This window comes from Octopus sinensis, linkage group LG3 (assembly GCF_006345805.1).
Source record: "Octopus sinensis linkage group LG3, ASM634580v1, whole genome shotgun sequence".
Classification (NCBI taxonomy): Eukaryota; Metazoa; Mollusca; class Cephalopoda; order Octopoda; family Octopodidae; genus Octopus; species Octopus sinensis.
The window spans coordinates 108,048,105-108,061,969 of NC_042999.1; the positions used below are offsets into that span (position 1 = coordinate 108,048,105).

The 13,865-nt window shown below is 31.1% G+C and overlaps 1 protein-coding gene across 2 annotated transcripts in view; it reads left to right on the forward strand.

The window, feature by feature from the left end:
• The window catches only part of LOC115209141 (protein TANC2), a 1,073,170-nt gene that overhangs the window by 241,639 nt on the left and 817,666 nt on the right, over positions 1 to 13,865 (forward strand). The window lies entirely within an intron of this gene.

Genomic DNA, 13,865 nt, shown 5'->3' on the forward strand with positions numbered 1-13,865 from the left:
TCATATAAGATTAAAATTCTCAGAATAAACTAAAATAATACTTTAGTGGCCTTTCCCCAACACATAAAATGCATAACAATAAAGTACATGCAAATTTAAACTTGAATAATTGCCCACTGGGGCCAGATTAGACCCAAATAAGGAAGCTATTAATTAAACTAATTTTGAAAATGAGACATAGAACTTTATATACATTACACATGTCTCTTTTCACTAAACTAAAAGTGACTTATAAACATTACTCTATTTATGCTGTTCTCTATACACACATCTAATTCAAAAATATAAAAACAACACATCTAGAGAAGCAATGGTCACATAAATGGAGACTTTATGTAGCCACTCAATCTGCTAGAAATAGCAGCTAAATTTCCATGAAACCACACCCTACTGTTTGTAAAAGATAAGATACTTTGGCTAAAGTAGTTTAAATAAATGACGTGATGGCCACAGTTGGAACACTTTTGGTCATGGATTTGCTTCTCCAGTGCCAGCTTGGGACTCAGCATCAACAACACGAGAAGCAGTCATTCAGAGATGAGTTGGCTGGGGTTACCTGCTTATGGATCGGGAGTTCGAACCTATTGTATGCATTTTTGTATTTAAATTTTAGGGTAAAACATTTTACAGTACATTCTGTTCACCTCCCTGCTGAAAATAGGTACTACCTCATCTACAAATAGATTCATATTTTTCCTAGAAAGATTTATGTCATCTGCCTTTTCATTCTAAAATGGAAAACTAAGTACTGATCCTGAAAAAAAAATTGTTGATGTGTCAATAATTACACCATACACACAACAGTAATTAATCATCATCATCATAATGTCTACTTTTCAATTGCATCTGTTAGAGCTCTTAGCAGATTTTTCTATGGTTAGATGGCCTTCTTATCAACAACTGATACCTGTTTCCTAGCAAAATATTTCGCTGTGGCCAAACATGGCCTTTCAGAATACTGGAAATAAATGACATTCACATACAACTACTATGTGGTGTCAGGGCAACGGGACACATATATACACATACATTATATACCAGCATGGAAAACAGATGTTAAATTATGATAATGATATATATATAATATATATATATATATATATATATATATATATGACAAGTTTCTTTCAGTTTAGATATACTAAATCCACTTGCAAAGCTATGGTTGACTTGGGGGTCTTTTGAAGAAGACATCAGCTCAAGATGCCATGCAGTGGGACTGAACCCAAATCCATTTGGTTGGAAGCAAACTCCTTAACCACACATCTACGATAATATCTTGAAAACAGAATTGGAACTTTTTGAAGTTTCTTGTATTTTAATCTCATAAACAAATATATTTACTATTTCTCATGTATAATTTGAGAAATTTAATAGAAAACTTTAGGGTCAAAATTGCAAGGAAACATTAAAAATAAAATGTAAAAAATAAAAAGAAATTGGGTTAAAATATATTAATGATTTTTATGTACAAAGTGTAAAGGGTTATTTTATATTGAAGATTGCTTTGCATTAGAATAAATATAGTATGTTATTATTTCTGCTGTGCCCTGTTATTGCATAGTAAGTCAAGCATAGAAGCAGAACATGGAGAGAGCAGAATGAAGAAATATTAAGGAGATTACTGAGAGAAAATTATTAAATAAATACTATAATAATTTTCATCTTTTACTTGTTTCAGTCATTGAACATCAGCCATACTGAGGTTTGTTTAAATAAAATGACCATAGCACTTATATCTTTTTGAAGTCAGGTACTTATTCTGTCAGTCTCTTTTGTGAACTGCTAAGTTACAAGGACACAAACAAACCAATACCAGTGTCAAGAGAGGGTGGGTGACAAACAAGCACACACACATGTATGTATGTATATGTGTGTATGTCTGTGTATATATATCATCATCATCATCATCGTTTAGTGTCCGCTTGCCATGCTAACATATACATACATATATATCTTGGGAGAGAGAGGAAGTTCAAGTAGTATATGTCAACTGAAGTATATTAATAGGTATTACAATGAGTGCTTAGATCAGTTTATCACTAAACAACTGTATACGCATTTCGGAGTTAGAGAGATGTGAAAAAGTAAAATCATATTTCTACTCACTCAGTCTCCTCATCAGTACAGTATTTCAAATTTTAAATTTGAGAGCACTGACAATTAATATATGTATTTGACCAAGTGACATCAAACAGCATATATCCAAAGACCAGTACTTCCAAATTCAAACAGACAAATGAGATCTCGCATTCCTCCTCACTCACCCACGTGTGTCAACGAGTAAAATTCCGCAGAAACTACAGTTTACTATCTGGGAGAGAATTATTATTGATAATATATATATATATATGTATATATATATATATATATATATATATTAGGTTGAGGAAAAAATTCATGCGCCGTGTTAAAATAATGATTTTATATATTTTTGTGGTGTATATGTTCATTTTAACACAGCGCACAAACTTTTTCCTTAATATAAAATGGGCTTCCACACAGTCTCTATCTACCACATTCACTGGTTGGCTCAGGACTATAGTAGAAAACGCCTTGCCTCTAGTGCTACATAGTGGGGTTAGCCTGGAATCACATGGTTGCAAAGTCATGTTGTTGTCTTTATAATTTCATCCAGTAACATGAAATGGTGTGTATAGGAATCAGATTGTAATGTTTCTTTACTTTTAATTATCACCTTTTGTGGGAATCATTACAATATTTATATCTATACTACATTTTGCTTGGTTAGATATCTGATTGTTACTAGAAGTTTTATTCTGTATGTGAATATTGTCTCAATCTGGGAATAGGTATGCATTCAAGAATATTCCAAAGATTATGTGCGTATCATTTTTATCATCATAATTGATGTCATCATTTTACGTGTACTTACTTCCTATACTTGTATGGGTTTATGAATCCTTACAGTCTGAGTCATGTTGCACCCATGGTCTGATGTTCATGTATGTTCTTTGGTGTGTGTTCTGAAGTTGGATGTCTCTTCTATCACCAGCCACTTTATAAAGTGTACTGGGTGCATTTTTTCTTGGCACTAACACAAGAGAGTTTGAGTAGTTCTCTGTGACATGGGACTTAAGTGATTTCACAATCTTATGCATTCACTTCACAGTGGTCAACAAATGAACCATCAAGAAATAAGACACCTGATAATGTTCAGAGATTAGATCCCTTAAGTATTGCATTGAGGTAAATACTGTAAATAAGTACTGTGGTGAGGAAGTTTATAAACTGGAAATTTGTAGTCTTGTTAACAACACATCACATATATTTTTAAAGGTAGTGCTCCAGCATGGCCACAGTCAAATGACTGAAATAAGTAAAAAGAAGAAAGAAAAAAAGAAGATATGCAATGGCTTTGTTTAGCTTCATGCAGATGCTGATTGAGTAGAACTATGAATTCCAGACATGACTATCCCACCTATTTTATAGACATAATGTATCCTGGAGTATGTTGTATATCCTTTTGTGAGACAGAAGTAGTTTGAGTAACATTTGGTTGCTACCTCTAGCAAACCAAGCAGCAACATAGAAGCTCACCTCATTAGCTCATCAGGCATTTAATCAGTGTCTAAGAAGATAATTACAGTGATTTCTTTCAAATACTAATGGGACAGTCTCTTATTTAATTTCAAAATTGAAACCATTTTCTTGTCTATATTCCATATTCTGAAAAGTATCAGACTTACTACAGAATCTTCTGTGTAATACCAAAAATAATTCTAGTTATGAAGTAAGTTTCCAATACATATGAAAATAATGAGAAATACATTAAAAAAAGTATTCTTATTCTATCTATTTCTATCCTTAAAACTTCAAAATTATTATTTATTTATTTATTTTATCATATATATTTTTTTATCAAATAATAAGCAGAGATCTGAAAAGAAAAATATTTTTTGAGATTTATATAATATTTATTTCGGAAATGCTGAATGACACCTGAAATAAAATGTATTTCCAGTGGGTTTATGGTTTTTATGCATTATATTATTATTAGCATCTTAGTTAGCAACACCTTTTTTGGTGAAATTCATTTTTGTTTGTAAAGATGCACTATGAGGAAAAAAATAATATTTTAAAAGTAATATATATCACTTCACTGATTTACGGTAGTGTCATAATTTAGATGAATGACTGTATCTGTGCAAACTAGTAAGGTATGTGGACATTTTTTATGTGCACTTTCTTTCAGTGATCTCCTAAAGAAAATCTTTTGTAACTAGGTTTTGAAAGTAAGGCTTTTACACATCATGAATGTATTTCTCATTTGCTATCAATACAATGACAGTATAAGATGTCTTAACGAAAACTAATATTTTATTTGCATACTGCTTTGTGCTTGTGTGTGTGTGTGTGTGTGTGTGTGTGTGTGTTAGAGAGAGAGAGAATTTGTATATGTCGAAATTTCTAATTTCCATGCAGAGAGGAATGTGCATAAACACATACAGATGCATGTTTGCACACACACACACGCATACACCAACACACACACACACACACACAAAGACTTTTAGTCATCCTTAAAAGAAACTTGAAATATTATAAATAACATATGAAAAGATAATGGAATTTTTAAAGGATTTTCCCTTGTCTTCCAAGAACTGTTAATGCATTCAATTTTTACTTTCTGTATTGCTGGCTTATATATATATATATATAACTTTGGTGTAAATTTTCTCATCCTACTAATCCATGAAACATAATATTAAGGTATTTAATTCAAGATTGCATGCCAAGAACAATTTATACTTATAGGTATTTGCAAGATTTGTCATACAGTCGTATTTTTCTCCAAACAAATGTTTTTGTTTAGGCAGTAAGTAACACAAATAAATCTACGTATGGTTTTGTCATTTAAATTAATTTTACACTTACAACTTGTCTACCAATGCATCCATTTCAAGTTAAATTGATTAATTACATAAAAGCCCCTAAACTTGCTAAAATCTTGTTTGAAACACTTATTTCACCTATATGAAAATACTTTGACATACATTGTTGCCTTCAAAGTAAATAATAAATGAATGATAAACTTGTATATGTTACAGAGATGTACTTGCATAGCAAGTGACCTGATCTGAGATCGTGTGCTGGAATGAAAACAATTGCAGTGTGGAAGGTGTTTATAAGCCATTTAAGAAACACACAAAAACCATTAGATTCACTTCAACATTTAAATTTAATTTGTCAAAATATTTTCGTCGCTTTGAGACTGCAACCTGTTCACGAGATGCCGCATGGAATTTTGTCAGTGAACAGGTCACGGTCTCTAAGTGATGAAAATGTTTTGACAAATTAAATTTAAATGTTGAAGTGAATCTAACAGTTTTTCTGTGTTCTTAAATGGCTTATAAACACCTTCCATGCTGAAACTGTATATGGTATATACTTCATAGTGAAAAACAAACTGGACACCAGAAAAAAAATAACTGTTAATGGACACCATAATAAGATAATTGTTTATTGTTTCAGTGCAAGTTTTTCTATGCTTGCATAAGTTTGATAGGTCTCTAAGATCACATATCACTTCTTTCAATATTGAATTCTTTAACAACTGTTGATGTGTAGTGATTGTGGCTTTGTGCTGTTGAAGGAAACTAGACAGTTATGTCACCTGTGGAAATATTTTCTTTTGAAAATGTGTATTCATAGAAACTGTGTATGTCTCCTGTAAAGTGTGTAAGGTTAGCATTTGTGTGTGTGTGTGTGTAATGTTAAAAAGAATGGAATGAATGTTATGGAACAGTGAAAAGTTGTATGAAACACATTCGGGACTGTGAAATCTTTTAACTGCACGTACATATAATACCAGAAACTTTGCCACCAGTTTCCTAGAAAAATGTTTGAGGGAGACTTTGGAATAAGTACATATTGTCCTTCTATTAAATCATTTTTAAATAAAGCAAAGTTGACCTCAGCAGAATTTTAATTCAGAATGTAGAGACGAAAGAAATACTGCTAAGCATTTTGTCTTGAATACCAAGATAAAGTTCTTCTGATCAAGCAAATGAAACCCATAAACAGACAACTAAATAAGAACATTCTTATGTCAGACATAGTCAAAAGTTCTGCAGGTGTCAGAAGCAAATGTTAATGACATACAAAATGAAGATGTTGGTATATATATCATTTTACAGGAGCCATACCCATGATCACCGAGAAGAGAGTCATGGAGAGGGAGATAGAAATTTGATATAATAAAAGTTGGTCATTTACAGTTTACTCTCTCAAATTTGAGATGTTAGAAATGGCAGTGCTCTAACAGCAGATGGCAGGGTGTGGAAAGCCTGGCTGTAATTATGAATATGAGTGAGTATCCAGTCTGTAGGAGGTATAGTTTGATTTACTGGTAACCATTTTGTTCATATTGCCATCGCAGATAAATGTTGCTGGTCGAGCATGGTGTGTTAATCCCTCTAGATTTTGTCATTATTTAACCCCATGTCATTCCTGATTGAGCAGACCTATCATCAAAGGCATTAAAGCATTGGCCATCTCATCTTTTTATATATCTTGGAATACATTGTTTAATATGTTCCCTCCTTAAATTTCAGAGGGTAGAGTGCAGTTTGAGAAATATTTGGCTGCTAATTCTCAGATTGAGCGAATGCATAGAGGGTCCCATGTTTTTGACAGTTGGTTTGTCAGAAGCATACACAATGACGACCATCTAAAAGTAGAATTGGAGGTGGACAAGAGGGCGGCGAACTGGCAGAAACGTTAGGACACCGGGTGAAATGATTAATGGTATTTCGTCTGCCATTACATTCTGAGTTCAAATACTGCCGAGGTCGACTTTGCCTTTCATTCTTTCGGGGTTGATTAAATTAGTACCAGTTACACACTGGGGTCAATGTAATAGACTTAATCTCTTTGTCTGTCCTTGTTTGTCTCCTTTATGTTTTAGCCCCCTGTGGGCAGTAAAGAAATAAGAGGGTAAGTGAGTTTACAGAGTTGATATGTCAAAGATATGAGTATATTAAATAAACTTTAACACACTATAATCATTTTTTTAACTACACAGTGACACACACATATGTATGCATGCACATGCATGTGTGTGTGATTGTGTTCACGTGTGTCCCTTCAAAACCATAATTGATATTGTGTCCAATGAAAATAAATCTTTAATGCATTCACTAACAGTACAATCCCTACTTGTAATTCTGATAACAACTAAATACTCTCTTAATACATCTTTCATGCCTTCATTTATTCATGCTTAATGCACAGCTCTATTTTATCAATTATTTGGCACTCCTTAATTTTCCAAATTCAAAACAAACAAACCAGTTAATTTGAAGAAAGGTTTTTATCCTTCTCTGTGTATTTTTCTTACATACATATTATACATTCTCTCTTTATATATATCTTTTTAAATCTTAGGTTTAATACATGTACTGCTAAATATGGACAATCTCTCCTGGCAATTTGGCATTTTTTTGGATATCACCAATGATTTTTATATTTAGTTTATTTTTGTTTTCTATCTTAATATTTATACTCTCAAGTAAAAATTTTATATTAATTTTTTATTTGTTCATTTCTTTTTTTTTTTTATTAGTTTCTTGTATTTATTTATTTTGGCAAATCTGAAAACTGATTTAACTAGGTTCTGTGTAACAGTAGGTCTGAGAAGGAAAAAGAAAATGCCTTATGTCAATTGTTTAGGAGATGTAATGTATAAAAACAAAGCATGCAATTGGCTTTGTTCCAATTAAGCATTGTCTTCTTTTCGGTTAATTTATGTCAGACAAAACAAGAAAATCAACACAAGATTTTTTTAATCTTATTTAATTATATGCAAGTTGAAAGTTTTAATCTTATGATGTTTTGGTGAACAAGAAAGAAACCAGGTTTAACAGCAATTTCTACTAAACAGTTTCTTGTGTGTCTGTTTTGCTGTTGAGAAGATGTAAAACCAAAACTAAAAAAATTAAATGAAAGACAAATATGTTTTTTTTTTGCCTTGCTGTAATTTTTATATTTCAAAATGACATAAATTCAAATGGTAGCTTTTGTAACAAAAGGTTATTAAATTTAGTTTTTCATTGGTTAATTTACATTTCTTTGAAATTTATTTTGTTATATTCAATGTCTCGAGGTAAGATTGAATTTAATCTGTAAAGATTATAAGAATTGTTTGCAAAAACCAAAGAAATTGTATGAATTTTGCTTCTAAACAAAATCTCTTTAAGATACTGAGGTGAAACACCTTTTCACTGGTACCAGCAAGTGATTGTGACCATCATTAACAACAGAATTATATTGTATAATATTTGCTAATGATGTGTTTCAAAGAGAATTCAGTGATAACTAAAATTCTTTCCTACTTAGGGAAATGGCTTGAAATTTCAGTGGAGGAGAATAGTCAATTATACCAACCCCAATGCTTAAATGGTGTTCATTTCATCAACTCCAAAAGGGTGAAAGTTAACCTTAGTGGTATTTTGCTCTTTATGTTCTGAGTTCAAATTCCACCAAGAATTTTGTCTAGCATACAAATGGTTCTGCCAGGTTACATCTTTCAGTGATAACTAATAGAGCTGAAAATTTTGAGGATGGAGCTTGTTGATTACATCAAACCCAGTGCTCAACTGGTACTTATTTCATTGTTCCTGGAAGGTGGAGAGGCAAAATTGACCTTGGCAACATTTGAACTCAGAATGTAGAGGCAGAGGAATTGGTTCTAAACATTTTGACCATGGTGCTAACAAATCTCCTTACTGATAACTAATAATAGCTTATAATGTATAACTAATACTTATCAGCTTACACTGATAACTAATAATAGCTTATAATGTTTAACTAATACTTATCAGCTTATACTGATAACTAATAATAGCTTATAATGTATATTGATTAGGATACCCTTGGATGAGGGAAAAAAAAGGGCAGACAGCTACTTACTGACTATCTCACTGGTAAGATTAAAGCATTTAATTTAATACTAGAAGAACAGGTGCTGTTATAGTGTGATTGATAGCATACCTGTTTGGATTACGGACGACATGTGGTTCAAGTTCTGCAGGCAGCTTTACACCATCCCCATCTAATCCAAAAAGGTTTTGACTAAATTTATCACAAGGTATTTACAGCTGAACTTGCTTCAAGACACATCATAAATAAAGACTTATTTATATATTTCTCAATGTTTTTATATTTGCATCCTATATGTGTTTAATTTGATGAAAGAAAGCTGGGATACTGGTTTTAGTTTCAACTTGCATCACATCTTCCTGGGTTATAGAAGATGTGGTTTGAGTCCTGCAGCAGCTTAACACCTTCTATTTCCTTCAATGTATTATAAGCTATTACGCAAGGCTGAATTCGCTTTGGAACATATTATTAATAAAGTCTTATTTACATATTATTCTATTTTCCTAAATTTGCATTCTATTGTATAGTGTTCTAATTATGTAAACAAAAATAAATGTTCAAAAAGACTTTCGTAATAAACATATGATCTACATTAATGATAGATTAATGTACAGTTGAAGTGAATAATATTACATCAATTCTCAACTATTATTACTTTTCTTTCACAGACAGCTTATTGTACTGTTTCTCTCTATAATAATTTTAATCATCATCTTAACAAGTTTGTTTCCCAACCACTTGCACAAGTGTCATATATTATAACCTCCAGGCCAACAAAAGGCTTAGGAGTAGATTTGGTAGATGAAAACTGAATAAAGCTCAGTGTGTATGTGTTCGTATCTCTTTGCCTTGACATCGTGTAGTAGTCGAAGAGTTTCACTGTTATACAAGCAGCATCTTTAATTTCAAATTGTTGTGTGAATATGTCCAGCTATGATGAAATATTGTCTTGCTTGGAAATAGGTAAGGGTCAGTGACAGGAAAGGCAATCCAGCTGCAGAAAATCTGCTTCAGTGAATTCTGACTCATGCAAGCTTGGAAAATTGGATGTAAAATAATAATGATGTCTGTAGCACTTTAGAAGTATCAGAAACTTAGGAAGAATTAATTCTTGGCATCCTATTGAAAATGAAGTCAAAAGTCCAATCCTGTAATGATTTCATTACATAACAAAAAAATGAATGATAGTGGAAGGGATTAGAGTTATCTCTGCCTTACATAAGACTTATTCACTTCTTTCAAAATAGCTGTTAAAAAAGGTTATGGTTTGTGTGATATACCTCTTAGGACTAACTGATCAGAGCACTCTCATGCATTATTGTCATTCAGAAAATTATGAGTTAAGGTAGATTCTGAAATTAGAACATCATTTGCTGTTGTGTTTGCTTAATCCTAAGCAAATTCTGATCAAGCAAACCTTAGAATTCAATTGATCTTATTTTGGTTACAACTGCTGCTACTTGTTTTTAGATTTTAGATAACTCATGAAGACATCTTTGCCAACTAATTGCTTAGATAATTACAGTTGATAGCTTTACAACTCACAGTAATAGGGACATGTTTGTCTGAAAAAGAAGTTTCCTTATCAACTAAATGGTTTCAGCTTCAGTTCCAGTTGTGTGGTATCTTGGGCAAGTGTCTTCTATATACCCAGGTCTAACAGTCTTTTGAGTTGATTTGGTAGGTGGAAACTAAAAGAAGCCTGTCAAATGTATGTGTGTGTATGTGTGCCTGCATCAGTGAGTTTGTGCATCCTTCTTTTTATATCACATGATAATTGTAAACAAGTGTCACTATCTGAAAACAGTCATGGGGAAATATTACCAAATTTGGAAACAAAGTTTTTAACAAAAAAAGCCTCTTGCTGTAGAAAACCTTCCTTCCTTAATGAATTCCATCTGACTCATGTAAACATGGAAGCATTGATGTTAAACCAATGGCGACAGGGATAATGTGGCTCTATCATAACTTACCATTCATTATGCAGAACACTCTTCTAAAAGTATTTTTCTTCAGTTATTTTATTCATAGTCATAATCAACATATCTACATTTCCCCTACTATATATATATATATATGTGTGTGTGTGTGTGTGTATGTACAGATAGAGAGAAATCACACTGTCTTGCCAACTGATAAGGATTATTTGCTGAGGAGGTCTAATAACACTGAAACACATATATTTGGTTTTTCAGATCACATCTACTCAAATTTGCATTGTCTGTTCTGTCTGAAATATTCTCTTCACCTATGCATATTAGAATTATATCACTTGGTTGTTTTTAGATTTTAAGTACACTTAGAGGAAGTTTATGTCTACTAATTTCTAAGATAATCTCAGTTATCAACAGGAAATTAGAATTCTCAACATAAAGGAAAAAAATTATTAACAACTTGGATATGATAGAATATTCTTAGGAGACTAATAAATGCACAAATTTCAGTTTACAAACTATAAAAACTCAACCTAATGTTTATTTTTGTCAATTAATTTAAATAGAAAATAGAGTAATTATGTAATTTACCAAATTTTAATTTCTTATTAATCCATTCAGGTGTACACTGACTTAATTAATAAATTTTCAGTTTCTTAGCTAAATTGTATCAGTAGTCTAGTAGTTTGACTATATGTAACTATAACAATCTATGAACTAATAACACTTTATGTAATTACATTGCTGTACTAAATGGAAAGAGAGACAAAGCAGTATCTACTATAAATTACAGTAATACTTCACTTGACGATGGCTCACTTTACAAGAACCCCAGGTTTTTGACTTTTAGGCTTCAGCTCACTTTTTTATGGTGAGCTGAAATGTTTCAAGCACAAGACCCAAATTTTTAACAAAGTGCAAAAGTTTCTATTACCTTAACAAATGCTTTTGCATGTTACTGAGAAATTTATAGACAGCAAAACAAAAAGTAGCTTCTTCTAAGTAAACTCCAGAGTGGTTTTTTAAAAATAAATCTACAAGTCTGTCTATGAGTGCTTGTGAATTGGCGATCATGTCTACAACTGATGATATGCACAAGTTTAGTGTGAGTGAAAGTGATTCAGAAAATGATTATAATAATATTTCTTTTTATTATAAATAATCTTGACATTCTTGTTACTTTACATAAAATATTCTTTACAATCCACTGTTGTTTTATTGCCATTTATTTACGAGTATTATAAATTTTATAGGTAAAATATTTTTCTGGGAATGAATTAGGATTTATAACATTGCTACTATGGGAAATTATTGCTCTGCTTTATGAGTTTTCGCTTTATGAGCAGTCTCCAGGAACAAATTAACTCATATATTGAGGCATTACTGTACTTTCATACATTCTGAGTTCAAATCTGCCTTTTATCATTCTGAGTTTGATAAAGTACCACTCAAGTACTAGGGTTGATGTAATCAATTAGCCCCTACCTTTCAAAATTTCTAGTTTTATGCCTAAATTAGAAACAATTATTAGCTTAAGTACTTTTGAAGCATTGGTGTTGGCATAATTCATTATATTACTTCATCAAATTTGTGGCCTTGTACTTTTGTTAGATATTGTTGGCTTGCTTGAATCAGTAATGTGTTTGGTAAAAAAGAAATTTACAGATTTAGTTATGATCCTTTATGCTTTGAGTTCAAGTCTTACTATTACCAGTTTTATCTTTCCTTCTGCCAAGGTTGATAAAAATAAATAGCAGTCAAGGGCTATACATTCTCTGCAAATATGTAATCCTGTACTTGTAATATAAGTCATTATTATATTTTACGAACATTTGAGATGTTTAATATTCACCCCAAAATATACCAAAGACATTGTAATTCTCTATACAATTTCATATTCATTAATATTTGTGAATGTACACAAAATCTTGTACTGATAACATTTAAGAAAATTTTTATTGCTAATACAATATGAAAATAAGTGCAAGGCTAGCTGCTCAACTTTTGCTGTAGATCTTATGATTTGGAGATTCAGACCAAAAGGTGAGCATTCAACTAAGAAATTGAGCATTTATTTATTAGATCAATATTCATCTGAAAAGATTTACACAACAATTGAAATTTGATAAATTATGAAATTATATCCCCCCACACACACATAGATTAAATTAATTTACAAAAATGAATATTGGGTTGCATTTAGATCTTGTAAGCTGACCATTAGTGTATTTATTTGTCCTCCCTAAAATATTCCTGCTGAAAGCACTGATTTTAAAATTAAATATTTTACAAAAGATGATAGATTATATTTTAGAAAACATGGAATACATCTCATCAAAGACTGGATATCAAATAAGAAAGTGTAACTTAGAAAAGAATATATTTTCAGTTTTATTGAAACATATTCTATATACATCAGTTTGCTATTGATATATTTCATAAATTGCTAAAAGGCTGATAAGCAAAATTTAGAATCTTTAAATTGGTTTCTCTGTTTGATGTGTCCACTCTTTATTTGTATATATGATCCAAAAGTTGCTATCAGCAAAATACTGATTAACAATGATGCTCCTAATATTGATTACAATTTTTCAGTTTTATTTATTGTTTACTTACGATGACTGTTATAAGGCATCATATTATGGTTATATTATTAAAAATAATATTTATGGATAGAATGAATTATATTAATTTAATTAATTTAAATTTTGTTGACAATCTTTTAATTTTCCCATAATCTTATTAATGTCACTGATCATGTTATTGTCATATTAATAATTATAAAAATAGGTGATGAATGGAGTGAGCTGTTTCAATAAAGTTAAATTTGTTAGGTATTTTTAGAAATATCATCCAACCCACGGAAAACAGATGTTGAGTGATAATGGTGATGATAATGATGTTGATGATGATGACAAAGATTACTATGAATTTTGTATAGAGAAAAGTAATACTCATTAGGTAAAGCTTGAAATTAGTGTACATACTAGCAATTTCAGAATTGTAATTTAAATTATAAGATATTAA